The 17,400-nt window shown below is 39.8% G+C and overlaps 1 non-coding gene across 1 annotated transcript; it reads right to left on the reverse strand.

Moving 5' to 3' along the window:
• Window positions 1-16,387: 16,387 nt before the first annotated feature.
• Window positions 16,388-16,494, reverse strand: LOC130028483 (U6 spliceosomal RNA). The gene has a single exon (XR_008793208.1). It is a non-coding gene; the product is annotated as a U6 spliceosomal RNA (small nuclear RNA).
• Between the last annotated feature and the right edge of the window lie 906 nt (window positions 16,495-17,400).

Consider the following 17,400-nt stretch of genomic DNA (forward strand, 5'->3'; position numbering starts at 1 on the left):
TTTCCCACTGCACAGATGCAGGTGGAGAGACAGAGGTGAGGTATGTGTTGCAGGAGTCACAGTAAAAGTTGCGTGTGTTGCTTGTAGGCCCTTGGGCACTTGCTTTCGGTTAATTCGGGTTTTATGGTTTATGGCATGTTTCCTAAATATAGTAACAAAATGGATTCCATATTTTGTTATAGGTTCTTTCACTGGCTATAAAGGAACAAAATCATATGGGTTCCCCCCAAATTTTCTGGAGGTAGAGTTCCTATGAAACCTTTGTAAACTGAAATTGCCTGGAGTGAAGAAGCAATTACTGTTTATTTAAATTGAAACAGCTTTGGGTGTTCCCAGACCCTTGCCTTGCTCCCAATAACTGACTAACTCACACTCAATAGCTCATAAGACAGAATCATGTTCACACAGTAAATGCAGGGATACACAGACACCTGTAAGGCCATCCAGGAAATGGTAACTGAAGGGATTCTTCATCTGTGGCGTCATTGCCTCTGCAGTGGCTGCCACAAACTCACACTGAACGCAATTTGTGCTTGTTCTGGACAAATTGTTGTAAAAATACAAACTCTTTCCTGGGTTTCTTTTGGTCAGTGAAAGAGTTTCTAATGTAGGTTCTTTTGTAAAAGTGAAGGTCTAGAGTGAGGATTTTTGAAAAACAGAGGGCACCTATATTTGCATCCGCACCCACAACTGCTTTTATAAAGTAGGTGGATCCTACAAAATACTTTTTTTTGCTTTTTGGGTCACACCTGGTGATGCACAGGGGTTACTCCTGGCTCTGCACTCAGGAGTTACTCCTGGCAGTACTCAGGGGACCATATGGGATGCTGGGAATTGAACCCGGGTTGGCCGTGTGCAAGGCAAACGCCCTACCTGCTGTGCTATCTCTCCAGCCCATACAAAATACTTTTTTCCCCCTAAAAGGGAGAAGGGTTAGGTGTGCAAAAGTGGCTGGACTGGATCTTGGGAGGAAGATGTGCTGCAGAGGAAGACTAAGTTTTCCTCATAATTTAGTGGAAAAAAGCTGGTGGTCAGGGACATGGTGGGAAGGAATGACCGAGGAGCAGAGATGCAAGAAAGGAGAGAGGCTGGTGGAGTGGGAAGAAGTAACAATGATATCAGCATTTGAGTTCGAATTAAAATTTAAACATAACCTACAATAGCGTCTGGAAAGTTTTCTCATCCTATTGCAATAACTAGAAAGCTTTCGTTCTGAACATAGAATTACACGAAGTAGCTTTTGGGTGGTGGTGCTGAGAAATAGCATTACGCAGTCAAGTTTCTTTGACCAGCAGTTATGAGATGCTGGGGAATTTTTTTCGATGGAAAAACCTTTATTGGCGGTCTGAGAGTTTACTCTACATCTCAGATTAAAATGACATTTTCTGCACACACATTCTCCTTCCCTTCGCGTGCTGACTTGCTCCGTTCTGTGTTTCAGAGCCAGAGTTTGTCATCATGCAGCAGAACTTCTGCTGTAGTTCATAAATCTTAAAGATGAAGTTTAAATGGGTTCTATTCATCTTTGAGGCTTCTTATTTGGGGAGGGCCACACCTGGCTGTACTCACGGCTTATTCCTGGCTCTGTGCTCAGGTGTCACTCCTGGTGGTGCTCGGGGACCACATGCTGTGTTACAGTCCAAACGTGAATGGGCTGTGTGCAAGGTGTGCACCTTAACCCCTGTACTAACTTTCTGGCCTGAAGCTTCTCTTGTTGAAGTTTCCAGTAGCATCCTCAACTGACTTGCATAAGGCATATATGTCAGCAATAAATATGGATCACACATGTGTGCAGAGTATATAGCTTTTATTTATATAAACAAATGAGTATATAATGTCACCTTTATTTCCTGTCCTTCAATGTTGGTTTTAGACTCCCTCTCTGCAGGACCTATTCTCAGTCAATTTAGATTTTCTAAGCAGTTAATATGCTCAATAGGTTCCTGGTGTCATGCTTAGTTTGTCCATCTGTTCACAGAAGCTGTTGTCATCATTTCCATACGCACTGCTTCTAGAAGCCTATCCTGATACATTAGCAGCCAACTCGGCTACTGAAGAAACAGCTTACAGCTCTAGTATTTATGTTGAGCCTTGAGACTGACTCGCCGTGTTACCTTTATCCTTTACTCAGAACTCTTTGTGACTCATTTCAATCCGTCTCTTGAGACTATGTCAATTTTGGAGCAAGTTTCTACTCGTCTCTTCCTTATTTAGGTTTCTCCAAAGTAACTTGAAGCTCCACTTTACCTCTCCTTACTACTCTATACTCTTGTCCACTGGTTAGCTTCAGCTTGAAAATATGGAACAAGGCAACGAAATTCTCCAGTTCTGCATTTTTTTCTACCGAAACTAGAAAAGAATTTCTAGATTTGAGGGGCGGGAAGATTTGTTCAATTTATCACATCTTCTCCTTCATGTGTTTTTCTTACCACTCTCATGCCTGAGAACTTGCTGATGCATACTGGGCTCAGCTGGCATTGCTCATCAAGGGGCTTTATTCTACATTTCTCTAATGCTCGTCTCAGACCTGTGGGACAGCCAGGTAGTGGTGAGAGATAGCAGGAACAGAGGCCAAACAAAGTCCATTAAAGCTTAGTCTTGTAAGCAACATATTGATCCTCTGCTTCATTTGAAAAAAAATGGAATCTCCATGAATTACAACTTTTTAAAAAATTTTTATTAGTGAGACATCATGAGGTACAGTTGTAGACTTACAATTTTTTGTGCTTGGGTTTCAATTATACAATGATCAAATACCCATCCCTCCACCGGTGCCCATTTCCCACCACCACGGATCCCAGTATCCCTCCCACCTCCCATCCCCCCCATTCCACCCTGCCTCTGTGGCAGGGCATTCCCTTTGGTTCTCTCTCTCTTATTGGGTGTTGTGGTTTGCAAAAGAGGCAATGGGTGGCAATCATGTTTGGTCTATAGTCTACTTTCAGCATGCTTCTCCCATCCTAGGAGAATCGTCCCAACGCCCTTTATTTGGTGCTCCCGTCTCTATCTGAGCTCCCTTTTCCCCTAGCATGTGTGGTTGGCCTCCAAGCCATGGAGTAAAATTCCTGGTACTAATCTCGGCCAACCATGCATTACAACTTTACAAAATTGTTGATGATCAAGTTTCAGGAGTATAACATTTCAGCACCAACATCCCTTGACCATTGTCCCCTTTCCTCCTCCATGTCGCTAGTTTTCCTCCCACCCCGGGCCACCTCTTTTCCCTTCAGACACTTTTCCCTTCACTGTTGTCTTAGTGGCTCTTTCTTCCCTTCCCCACTCCAGTCACAAGCTTCCTACTGAAGACCAGTTCTCATGCTCTAAGTTTCAATTGCCTTTGGGCATTTGTTATTCCCCTCTTATGTTTATATCCTGCATTGAAGGGAGACTGTTCTGTGAATAGCCTTCTACCTCTGACTTACTTGCCTCAGCAGGATCATCTCCAGATTCATCCATGGAGCAGAAAACTGCATGACTTCTTATCAGCCGAACAAAGTGATTTGTTTGGATCCAAGTCAAGAGATGGTGAAACAAGCTGTGTCTTTGCAGAGGCACTTAAAACTCATAGCAAATAGCATGGAGACAGAGAAGAGAAAAATTGGGGAGTCAATAATGCCACTTATTTGTCAAACTCTTTTCCATTCCCTCATATTTCGAGTTCCCAAGGAACTTGACTTTTCTTTCTGGATACCAACCCATATAATTATTAGCACTTCTAATAGAGGGAAGGCCAGTTTGTAGAGATATTGGGAATGAATCAATGCTTTAAAATGTTTTCTTGGTACATTTGCTAAGTGTCTCTCAGGAAGGTACTAGGATTGAAGCTGGGGGCATCTGTTATAAGTCAGTGTCGTTCAGTCCTGGAGGAAGTTAAGTGAAGTGTGACTTACGGGACAGCTCTAGACTCTGGAGGAGCTAGCATGCACTCCATTCGGTTTTGGGGGAGTCTTTTTGCACCCAGTTAGAATAGACAGTTCCTATGCCTTTGTTGTTTCAACTGAAAAGGAACTAAATAAATGCGAAGTGACTCCTTCACTTTGTTCTTGAGAACTGATGCATGTAAAGTATTTGCAACATTGCTGGTCCATGATCAGTACCATACATAACAGGTATTATTATTGTGTGATCTTTTCTTCATTTCTCAAACGAGAAAAGTAATAATCTCACGAATCTATTCCATATTCAATATATTAAATAAGAATACTTCACAGAATATAAATGTATATAAATATATTCCAATTTGTCAAACCCCACACACATATTGAACACATGTAAGTTGATATAATGTATGTATATGACTTTTATAAATAAGACATGAAGAAAAGTAAAATAAATGGGAACTGTTTCACCGCAGAAAATGGAGAAGCTAGCCAGGGTTTTTATTTAAAAGTAGGTGGCCAGGTGTTCTCTGTCTGCTAAGGATAGAAAATGGAATTTTACTGCAGTATGAAAAAATTAGATTAAGTGAAGGAATTCCTTACAGAGAATCATTAACCCACATTCCCATGGTTGCTATTAAATACACATGAAATCTTTCAAGAAATAAGTTAATGGCTTTTTTTCCCCTCTGTGTTTTAGTTCTGTAAAATTGTGGGAGAGGAGTTGAAATAAGAGATTTTACTTACTTGCTTCACCGTTTTTGTCATCGCGGAAGTACATTTTCAACATATTTGCATCTGCTAGCTGGAGCTGGTGGGTCCTCAGCTTCAATTCTTCATATCTTCATTTACTTTTGCTTCTCTTTTTTAACAATGTCACTGCAATCATTCATTTTCATTACTACAAAATGTCATAGGATTACACATATTGCAATCTATTTGCATCAAAACAGTATGAATGAGGTCCAAAGCAACCTCACTATGCAAAATTTTGCATTTAAATGACTGCTTAAAAAGCACTTAAAACAACAGCTTTGCCTTCATAAACATCTTTCAATTTTTTTTTTTTTTTTGCGAGGGAGGGTTCCCTTCTCCTAACCTGTGGATCACTCCCAGCAATACCCAGGCAACTGAGCCTGATATGGCACCAGGAATTAAACTCAGGACTCTACACATCAGCATTTTCTCCAATTCTTTCAGCTGTTTCCCTGACCCCTGACCTCTAGAATAATATCTTTGGCATTACTAATGTCTTTATATTTTGACTCTTAATATTTCAGCTCATTTTTTTTTTCTTTTTGGGTTACACCAGCGATGCATGGAGGTTACTCCTGACTCTGCACTCAGGAATTACTCCTGGTGGTGCTCAGGGGACTATATGGGAAGCTGGGAATGGAACCCAGGTTGGTTGGATGCAAGGCAAGTGCCCTACCTGCTGTGCTATGGCTCCAGCCCTTTCAGCTCATTTTGAAAGAGCTATTTACTTCAAAGTGTGCTCATTGATTGAAGCTAGAGGAAAAGGAAGCCTAAGTGATTATCTCAAACTAGGTTTTGTGGTCAAAGTGGGTAGGGCATTTGCCTTACAAGCGGCCAACATGGCCGACCCGAGTTCGATTCCTCCGCCCCTCTCGGAGAGCCCGGCAAGCTACCGAGAGTATTCGATATGCCAGACACAGTAACAACAAAGTCTCCAATGGAGACGTTACTGGGCCCGCTCGAGCAAATCGATGATCAACGGGAGGGCCTTTACTTTACTTACTTACTTAATGTATTATTTCTAGGAAGCTATTTGATATTACTAAACATGCTGGTTCTTTTTAAATTATTCAGTGGTGTGATTTCCATTTTTTGTTGCCATAGATCTATAGGATATGTAGTCAGAGGATATGCTCTAATTTATTAGAGATATGACTTCTTTTTAGACTTTTCTGTGTATGTGCAATATATTTACTAATTATCTCAGAAATGTTTGTTGAGGTCTACATCTGTGTGTGATACTTTATAATTATTTGCTCATCTACCATACATGTTATCTTCAGTCAAATTTTCAAACGTATGACTCAGAAACACTACTACCCGAATTATTTCTTACTCTTCATCATAACAGGGACAATGCTCATTAAAAATGGCATGAAGCTCGCCTTGAAGTAAGCCATGTTTATTTTGGCAATAGCACACTTGAGTATGAGAAATTCCATAAAAATCTTTCCTCTTAAGTCTTTTCGCTTCAAATTCTTCATGTTCCACAAGCAAGTCAACGGCAAAAAAATGCAAAGATTCTCACCTGGTGAGGCTCGTCTTTCACACAGAGGATCATAAAACACGGGGTGAAACACAGCACTTCCTGGGGCCTCTCTGTCCACTGCATATGAATGTGTGGGGCCCTGTGCATTTTTTCTTTCTTTGTCCAGAGCAGGGTGGGATCTGGGAGCAAATGTGCCGCATAGCCATTTCCTGAGGTCACCAGGAGCTCTGCTGGTGGCGTGCCGTCTTAGACTCTTGCCAAGATCACTATGAAACAACATAGCTGTGTTACTGGAGACATAACAGTCTTCAATCCAAAGGTGAGAATTCTCATCACCAGGACCCAGCTCTTCACCAACTGTATCATTGAATATTTTGGCAAAGAATTTCTGCCTATATATTTTTTTCAGAAATTATGCACCAGAGCAAATCTTGTGTCCATCTGTTGGAATCTTTATAGACTATTTCTTTTTTTTTTGCATGTGTGTGGTGCCAGGGATTGAACCCAAGGTCTCATATATGCAAGCAAATGACCTGCCACTTAGCTGTATCTGTGGCCTAGCTCATTGACCTTATTTTGTATTTTAGAACTTGAGAGTTCAGGAGGTTTTCCGCTGCCAGGGCTAGTTGGGGCTAGTAATAACAAATTATTTTTGACTTGAAAGAGAGAACCTTTGTTTTTGTGTCCCATCACAGCTTACATCATAATTTCTTTTATATATCAAGTACATGTCATATAAGATATAATTTAGTTCTCTTTTTAAAAGGCTGATAAATGATACATATTTAAACTTTTACTGAAGTATAACATGCTTGTAGAAATATCCTGGATATGATTTATGAATTTCACAGAGCAGACACATATATGTAATTATTACTGTGATCTTGGAGTAAATGATCAGCATAGCAAAAATTCCTAATGTACTATCTCCCATAACTAATTGCCCCTCTCGGAGAGCCTGGCAAGCTACAGAGAGTATCTCGCCCACACGGCAAAGCCTGGCAAGCTACCTGTGACGTGTTAGATATGCCAAACACAGTAACAGCAAGTCTCACAATGTTACTGGGCCCGCTCAAAAAAATTGATGAACAACGGGAGGACAGTGACAGTGATTAAGTTATTGACTTCTAAATGGTAACCACTTATCTGATTTTGAATATCATAAATTATTTTTAGAACTTTGAATAAAAGATTTCCCACAATAATTATTTTTTTAATTAATTAATTTATTTATTTATTTTTTAATAGTGAGGCACCATGAGGTACAGTTGTAGACTTACACATTTTTGTGCTTGGGTTTCGATTATACAATGATCAAACACCCATCCCTCCACCAGTGCGCATTTCCCACCACCTCGGATCCCAGCATCCCCTCCCCCCGCCAGCCCCTATCCCACCCTGCCTCTGTGGCAGGGCATTTCCCTCTCTCTCCTTTTGAGTGCCATGGTCAGCAAAAGAGGCATTGAGTGGCAATCATGCTTGGTTGACAGTCTACCCTCAGCATGCTCTCCCATCATGGGCGGATCCTCCCAACACCCTTTATTTGGTGTTCCCTTCTCTTTCTGAGCTCCCCCTTCCCCTAACATGTGTGGTTGTCCTCCGGGTCATTGAGTAAAATTCCTGGTACTAATCTCTGCCATACATGGGTGTTAGTTTCCTATTTTGTTACTTCCACAATAATTAATTTTTGTTTAGACATTTTGTGGTCAGATTCATTTAGGCTTTTTCTGATTGTAAGGTCTGTTCACTCTCACTGTTATGCAGCATTTCAATATTTGCCCTCACATGATGTATTGATTCTGCCACTAGTGGCATTTATATTTTTTCCAGTGCTAATGAAATTTATGCTGATATGGATATTCTGATATCTGATATCTGATATTATTCTGATATCCATATCAGCATAAATATTTTTGCAGGAACATGTATAAGTTTCTTGTGGGTATACATATATGTTATATACATTATATATATGTACACACATAGGTAAATTTTATTGAACATTGTGATATACTTTTCTGGAACTATTATGCTGATTATGAACTGAGAGATGGTACAGCAGGCAAGGCACTGGCCTTGCATGTAGCCAACTAGATTTTGATCCCAGGAACTTCATATGGTCCTCCAAGCACTACCAGGAGTAATTCCCGAGCACAGAGCCAGAAGTAAGCCCTGAACATCACTGAGTATGGCTGTCAGACCAAACAACAAAAATTTAAATCATTATACTTATTTTATATGCCAGTGCGTGAAAGTTTAAGTTATTCTTTATCTTCACCTACTTTGGTTTTGTTATGAGGTATAAATTTGCTTCTGATGGCTAGTAAAGTTGTGTGCTTTTTCACACTTACCTTTCATAACCATTTGAATATTTTTGTGTTAGTTTGCTGAACTAAGGGCCGGAGCAATAGCAGAGCGGTAGGGCGTTTGCCTGGCATGCAGCCGGGCTGGCCTTGCCAGATTCGATTCCTCCGCCCCTCTCGGAGAGCCAGGCAAGCTACCTAGAGTATCTCGCCCGCATGGTAAAGCCTGTGACATATTTGATATGCCAAACATAGTAACAACAAGTCTCACAAAAGAGACATTACTGGACTGGCTCGAGCAACTCGATGAACAATGGGAGGACAGTGCTACAGGACAAAGTTTGCTGAACAAAATTTCTACATAAAAATTGTATCTTTCATACTGATTTGGAATTCTTTATATTATTAAATATGAATTATTTGTGTGTTATAAACCTACTCATATTTGGGTTATTTTTCACTCTTAATGTCTTGTGATTAAGTGTTTTTAATTTTAATTTCATTAAAATATATTAATATTTTAATTTTTATATGAAAATATAAAACATATTAATATTTTCTTTTATGAATATAAAATCTTGCTGAAGGAACTTTGTATTCTAATTGATGAGGTCTTGCCAATAAATCCCAAACTCTAAGCATTACACAGTTTTAAAGGATTTTAAAGATTGTTCTGGTTTAGATATATGCAATGAGTTGAAAGACTAAAGAGAACATTCTGGTCTTGGTTCTCAGTTAGAAAGTCTTAAAGTAGTTGGGATGGCAAAGACCTGAACTAGGCAGAGTACAAGAAATTGAGTGAGTGCGGCTTATTTTTCAAAGAAACAATAGAAGGTACTTGATTAATGATACCTTTTGCACATATCATAACATGGGGCTGAGCTTAATATTTCCATTTCACGCATTTGTTATGTCTGATTAGTCCACATGCTGGATAATGCTTCAAGTCCTCCATTTCCTCCTACCCTCTTATCATTCTTTGTCCAGGAATACTGTAATATAACCCTTTCTGGTCCTCATCCTAACCCTGCTCTTTCCTCATTACTGCTGAGCCGGCCTGTCTTTATGAAATACAATCGTATTGTCCCAATTCACTACTTAAATCTTCTCAATAGATCTTTATCGTCCAAAATGACTTTTTATGGGACATGTAAGGTTCCTTAGAACATTGCTCCAGCTTTTCTTTTGTATTGATCATTACTATATTCAGGCAAAGGATTTCTGGTCAAACCAGAAGATTGAAGTCTCCCAAAGATGCCACAGACTTATTCTCCTGCGTACCTGACCCACAGCTTGTTCAACTCCAGGTCTGAATTTTGATCTTTGACGTGTTCTCAGAACCATCTGAAAATGTCATCATTTCTTCTCTCTGAATTTTCTACATTGACCAGGGAAATTGGTGATAAGTTAAGCCCTGGCAACTCACATGGATTAGAAAATTGATGATGTCATTTCCAATGACATGAGTCCAGAAAGTAGAAGCTTGGATTTCAGTTATTCTGGGTTTGGGTTTCTGGAAGGACATCACATCAGAGATGTGAAGCAGGCAGTGCGAAACATAGAGTGAGATGCTACAAGTGAGGATGATAATTTTGCATCTGGAGATGTTTAAGATGATACGAATATATGAGCCTGTCAGAAGAAGAATATAAAAGAGATGCAGTTGAAAGGCATATATTTACTTGTTACTTTGAATAGACTTTTTATATATGTGTTTATGATTTGCAATAAATCTTCATAAATTTAAATATCTTTAAATGACTATGGTAATAATAGCACATAAACTTATAGAATAATAAAAAAATTAAAAACCAAATGAAAATAACCTACCATTCAGTCATAGGCATTGGTGACATATTTTAGTGCTTCCCCTGATAGAATTAGACTCCTGACTCCATTTTTAACAATATATTTTTAGACCCTGTAGGGTCGCTGTATATAATCTAACATCTAAACTTTTGAAGTGTGTGTGTGTATGTGTGTATGTGTGTGTGTGTGTGTGTGTGTGTGTGTGCATGTTTGGGACCACACACAGCAATGCTCAGGATTTACTCCTCACTTAGCATTTAGGGTTCATTCCTGGCAGACTCTGGGGACCATATGGGGTGCCAGGGATTGAATATGGGTCAGCCATGTGTGAGACAAGTGCCCTATCCATGGTAATAGCTTTCCAATCTCCAGTCCTTTGATATTTAACCTCCACTTAACACTTTTTCACATGTCTTTTACTTCTTCATAATCTTAAAAATGGCTACCAAGATCATGTCCAACCTTCTGTCACCACAAAACAACTAAGTGTTGTTGTCATTCTTCATAAAGTTATGTGTAAAAATTTCTCTGGCAGATTTATGCCCAAGAATGAGATTTTGGGGATAATGGAATGTGCACATTTATTCTTTTTTTTCTTTTTTTTAATGAATCACCATAGGGTACAGTTACAGACTTACAAACTTTCATGCTTACGTTTCAGTCATACAATGATCGAGTACCCATCCCTTCACCAGTGTCCATTCTCCACCACCAGTGATCCCAGTGTCCCTCCCACCACCCATATTTAGTTTTTTAACATCATGAACAGTTTTCACCCTTTCATTAGCAACATACAAATTTCCCATATCTCCATCTATAACAACACAAGGCGTTGTTCTCCTTAAATTTTTTTCTAGTATGAGAGTGATTCTTCATTGTTTTCACTTGAATTTCTGTATCTTTTTGGTGATTGAACTGAGTTCGATCCCTGGCATCCCCCAAGGTCCCCCAAGCTGGTCAGGAGTGATTCTTGAGTAAAGAGCCAGGAGTAATCCCTGAGCATTGCTGGATATGGTCAAAAAACTGTGCGATGGTTTGGTATACTTATATGTTTAAATATATGGTAAATATTTACCAACATAAGCTTTGTTAAGAATTCCATCCCTGGGTTGCGAGAGATAGCTCAAGGACAGCTCAGCATCCTGGAGGCCAGCAGTATAACACAGTCCCTTGGCACCTCCAAGAAACTTGAACACAGAGACAGAAGTAGTTCCCCAGCATCACTGAGTGAAGTCCTGAAACAGAGCCAAATATAGACAAACCAAAAGGACCTCTGTCCTGGGTCTGGGGATAGTGCATTAGTGCATGTGGAAGCTCTGAGTTTGATTTCTGGCACTGTGTGGTGTTTCAAGCACTGCTTGAGAAACCCCTCCAAAATGAAAGACCTCCATTCTTACACAGAAACACTGGATTTTTTGGTGGGATGGGGGGCTCAAGAATAACATTTAGATATTCTTTTGTAATACCAGTCAAATACATAAGAAAATATTATTTATTTTTTGGGGGGGACGTGGGTTGGGGTCGATCTGATTATGCCCAGGACTAACTCCTGGCTCTGTGCTCAGGGTGTTAAGAGGACCATATGTTGTGCTGGGGATTGAACTTGGTTGGAACTCTCTCTCTCCCCATAATATTGTGATTTTTAATCACCATGTTGTCCAGGTTGTCCATCAGTTTTCCAGAACTCCTTCATTTTATAGCTAGAAGTTGGAACTGTTTAACCAATGTCTCCCTTTTTCATCCCTGTCAAAGTCTAGTGATCATCACTCTATACTCTATTTCTACGAGGTAGGATTTTTTAGATTCAATGTATAATGGAGAACCCACAAGGTTTGTCTTTGTCTCACTTACTTTATTTTGTATGTTGTTTCCAAAGTCTTTCTATGCTGTTGCAAAAGGCAGATTTCTTCCTCATGATGAATTTTGGGAGCACTGTAGTGGAATAGCCTCTATGGATAATAAAATGGATGATCCTCAAAAAAATAAAAACAGAAATCATGTGATCTAGAAATTTCACCTTTGTAATATGCCCAAAAGAAGTGAAAATACTATACTTTTAAATTTATCTGGGGCTGGAGCAATAGCACAGCGGGTAGGGTGTTTGCCTTGCACGCGGCCGACCCGGGTTCGATTCCCAGCATCTCATATGGTCCCCTGAGTACCACCAGGAGTGATTCCTGAGTGCAAAGCCAGGAGTAACCCCTGAACATTGCTGGGTGTGACCCAAAAAGCAAACCAAAAATAAATAAATAAATAAATAAAATTTATCTCCTCCTTCCTGGCCAAATCTGCACTATTAATTAAACAGTCAAGACATAGAAACAACCTAAGCACTTAGATGTTGCTGTAATATTATTCACCATAGAAAAATGAAATCTGCCATCTGCAAAACATGGAGAGGCCTTGCACTGTTGTGAAAAGAATAATCTTGTATGATCTCACCTCTATGCGATATCTAAAAAATAACAACAACAAAAAAGAGATCAGATATGTGGTTGCCAGAGGCAGAGGGAGGGGACATTTGATAAAGGACAAAAGGTATAATCTTCTGGCTATCAGATACCTAAGTCTGAAGGATGTCCTGTGCAGAACAGTCCCTAGTAAACATGCTGTAAGAAGTATAAGAAAGTGAAGAGGTAACATCTAGAGTTCTCATTATGAGGAAATTTTGACTTTTTTTCCAAATTTTTTTGTATGAGATAGTGGCTGGAAGCTGCATTTACTGAAGCAGTCATTTCATTATCTCTGCATGTCAAGCTCTTGTGTCTCTCTTATGAACAAGGCGATGGAGTTTCTGAAGGAAGTAGGCCTGCCTGAAACTTCATCTACCTTTAATTTCTATAGTGATGTCTGTCAGTCATATCTCATAAAGCTGGAAAAAATTATTTCCAAAAAGCTCTTCTGAATGACTTTGGTATATATTTAAAAATAATTGCAATGGAGAGAAATGCTAAACATCGTTGTAGGTTAATCTTAGATCCAACAACATTGCTCAACTCTCTTACTAGTTTAAATAGTTTACTCTGCAAATTTCCTATACAGATAATTATATCATCTGAAAATAATCACAGTGACATCTCTTCCTTTCCCATGTTTACAGCTCTTATCTCCTTGTCATTTCTTATAGCAATGGGGTTGGACATGGTTTTAAATGGAAAAGTTTCTCCATTGTGTATAGTGTTGGCTCTATGTAGCTTGTGCAATATGAAGGAAGTTTTGGAAGATTGAAGAAAATATAAAGACAGTAAGTGGTGCTGAAATGAATCAGAGAAAGTTTGGCGCCAAACCCCAATCCTTGCTGGTATGTTCAGGTTGGACGGTAGAGGGTAGTAGGAAGAAGTTGAATATCAGGAGCACCAACAAGTTACCCTGATCTTTTCATGAAACATTTTTTTTAACTATAAGTCTCCTTGCGTATATTTCAAAAAACTGGCAATTGTGGGATTTTATTGTTTGTTATTTGGGACCATAGCCAGCAGCACTTGGGGGAGGTCACTTTTGGAAGTCCTCAGGAGACCAAACAGTGCCAGAGATTGTACCCAGAGTTACAGAATGTGAAGCATGCACTCCACCCTTTGAGATATCTGCATGACATTAAAGTAGAAATTAGTTTTTTATTTTGACTTTTAGGAGGTCATACCAGTAGTGTGCAGGGATAATTCCTGCTTCTCTGCTCCGGGATCACTCCTGCTGGTGCTTGAGGGACCTTAGGAGGAGCTGAGAATCAAACTGGGATTGACCATATGCAAGGTAAGTACCTTACCTTCTGTACCATCACTCTGGCCCTAAAATAGGAGTTAAAACCTCTAATTCAACAAGATATGAAGTAAATGCCGGAGTATTACCTATCTCCTGCATTTGATCACTCTAAATGCTTTTCTGTACTAAAAAGCAGATCACAAGTTTGCAAGAACACAAACTTCTAAGTGTTGCAAGAACAGAGACACAAGTCTCGGATGTGGCAATATCCCAAGTTGGATCATTAACACCACTAGTGTGGCCCTGGTGGTCCTTTTAGCATGATAACATTCATTAAAGAACATGTTAGTGGCTTTATAGTATAATTAGAAATACTTTTAGTAGATATGTCTCAAAATCTTGCCTTTGTCATTAAAAATATACTGGGAACACTACTGTTATTATTTTTATGAAAACAGCATCTCTAAGGGCCAGAGTGATAGCATAGCAGGTAGGACATTTGCCTTGCCCTTGGCTGAGCCGGGTTTGATTCCTTCGCCCCTCTCAGAGAGCCCGGAATGCTACCAAGAGTATCTTTCCCACATAGCAAAGCCTGGCAAGCTACCTGTGACATATTCGATATGCCAAAAACAGTAACAAGTCTCACAAAGGAGACATTACTGGTGCCCGCTTGAGCAAATTGATGAACGATGGGAGGACAGTGCTTGCTACGGCATCTCAAAGTTAAGATAGATCCACGGTTTAAAATCACCACTCATATAACTTTTATGTAGAGAATGAGTTAAAGCTGGTTTTCCACAGGGTTCTTACTTGAAAAGTATATAATGTCAATTTTTGAGAATTCAATTGAAAAGAGTCCCTTTATCAAAATCATTTGTCTAGGTGAAATTGTCACATTCCATTAAAAATGATCTCAGGAGGCCTTGGTATCCAAGTCAAGTCTAGATTCAAGCAGTCAAACTTTTGCTTTTCTCCAACTCAGGAGGCAGGAGCTCACAACCTCTTACTCACAGCCCCAGGGAGGTAGATGCTATTTTTCATTAGAAAGATATTTTGTTGTCAAAATAGAGACTCTTCAGAAAGGTCCCTTAATTTGAACAAATATTTGCAACAGGAAGATTGCAGAATTTTCTGAATATTCATAGACTTTGTATTTCAGCTCTAGTCCACAAAAACCACAATCAAGAAAGGTCATAGACAGGTTAACTTTAGGATTTCAGGCATAATACAATGACCAACTCTGTTATGTTCAAGCTGCTTTGCAGTTTTCTGCTTGAGTATTAGGTGCCTGTGAACATCTGTTAGGACAAACACTATGAGCTTCCACTCACAAAATAATTTGTCAACTCTCTTCTCTTGAGAAGTGCTGTTCACTTATTCTTTTCAATAAGAAATTGCCTTTAAAGGTATCTCAAGAAATCACACCTTATTTAAGAGATATAACTTTACAATGATAACATGTGTCTTCTTACAACCAATGTTCGTTGCTTTTACAGAACAGCAATGACTAGAGAGATTGAGAAACTCACAACATTTAGAATAATTCTATGTATGCCATTGACTTCACCTCCACATGGTGGATTTGGGGCCTGGAAATTGTACTTGACAGTGAAGTCTGGAAATTAGGAAGAAAATTTTAAAAGAAACTGAAGATGAAAAAATAGAAAAGACCAATTCCTTCTTTTGAAGCTGGGATGGAAATTAAGCCACAAATAAAGAAGAAAGTGTTGCTTTCTGTTGACCAGGACATAGAATGTCCTCAAGTATCACTCGGAGATATAATCATTCTTTCTTTTTTTTAAAATTTTTCTTAGTGAGACACCATGAAGTGCAGTTGTAGACTTACAAATTTTGTGCTTGGGTTTCAATTATACGATGATTAAATACCCTTCCCTCCACCAGTGCCCATTTCCCACCACCACGGATCGCAGTATGCCTCCCACCCCCGTCCCCCCATCCCACACTGCCTCTGTGGCAGGGCATTCCCTTTTGTTATCTCTCTCCTTTTGGGTGTTGTGGTTTCCAAAAGAGGCATTGAGTGGCAATCAAGTGTTTGGTCTATAGTCTACTTTCAGCATGCTTCTCCCATCCTGGGATGATCCTCCCAACATCCTTTATTTGGTGCTCCCTTCTCTGTCTGAGTTCCCTTTTCCCCTAGCATGTGTGGTTGGCCTCCAAGCCATGGAGCAAACCTCCTGGTACTAATCCTGGCCACTCTTGGGTGTTAGTCTCCTATTTTGTTACTTTATGTTCCCCAGATAAATGCAATCTTTCTATGTCTGTCCCTCTCTTTCTGACTCATTTCGCTTAGTGTGATACTTTCCATGTAGTATCACTTGTATGCAAATTTCATGACTTCATCTTTTCTAACAGCTACATAGTACTCCATTGTGTAGATGTACCAAAGTTTCTTTAACCAATCATCTGTTCTGGGGCACTCAGGTTTTTTCCAGAAAAATATGAAACACTTCACGAATTTGCGTGTCATCCTTGCGCAGGGGCCATGCTAATCTTCTCTGTATCGTTCCAATTTTAGTATCTGTGCTGCCGAAGCGAGCTCATAATCTTTCTTTCTAAACTTGAAGTACAGTTCAAGGCCACAACCTCCTTCTTCATCTCTCTCTCAACTGTGCTGCCTCTTGCCCAAGTTACCCTCGCCTCAAGTTTGCTCTTCCTGCCTCCCACCAGCGGGGGCTGTGGGCCGCCATTCTGATCAGCTCTGAGTCATCCAGATTGACATTGATGCCACTTCACTTTTCTGAGGCTCATTTTCATCATGTCTCAAATGCTGAGAAGTTTCCCATGGCTCCTTTTAGTTCAGAGCCTTGATTCCTCTGTTTTTAGTGATTTCTACTCATGGTTAGAATTTTACTCTGGTATCCTCTAATTAAACTACATCCTCCCACACACGATCATGCCTTGAAGTTGCCAGTGGCTCTCCTGAGTGAATCTTTCTGAGTAGACACCATCACTGAGAGGAGATCCTGTGGGAAGGATTAAGCATCTTTGGAGGATGGGGAAGACAAGAAATCAGGTTCCAGTACCTCCCTTCTCTCTGGTTCCTGGTGCCTGAGAGAAGCGTCTCAGCCTCTTTGTCTTGTCACTTTCCCATGTGTAAACGGAATTAGCACCCTCCTCATCCTCACAAATGCATTGAGGGACATAATTAATGCTTATAAGCTCTGAGGTTTCGATGAGAGATCCTGGTCATGGATAACATGTCATTAAAACTAATTACAGATTCAATACACTCCAAGGGACCACAGGCCTCACCTGGGATATAGGAGTGAGGTGGTGATTTGAGAAAAAAGCGAATACCTAAGGAGAAATAAAGGGGGGAATAAACCATGAAAAAATGTTGCAGAATTTAAGTCAAACAAAAAAACAAAAAGAAAACTATTTTTGAGATAGTGGAGGTAAGGTGTTTGCCTTGCGTGTAGCTCAACCACGGTTGAATCTTGGCACC

The sequence above is a fragment of the Sorex fumeus genome, unplaced genomic scaffold (genome assembly GCF_029834395.1).
Source record: "Sorex fumeus unplaced genomic scaffold, SorFum_2.1 ptg000039l, whole genome shotgun sequence".
In the NCBI taxonomy this organism is placed as follows: domain Eukaryota; kingdom Metazoa; phylum Chordata; class Mammalia; order Eulipotyphla; family Soricidae; genus Sorex; species Sorex fumeus.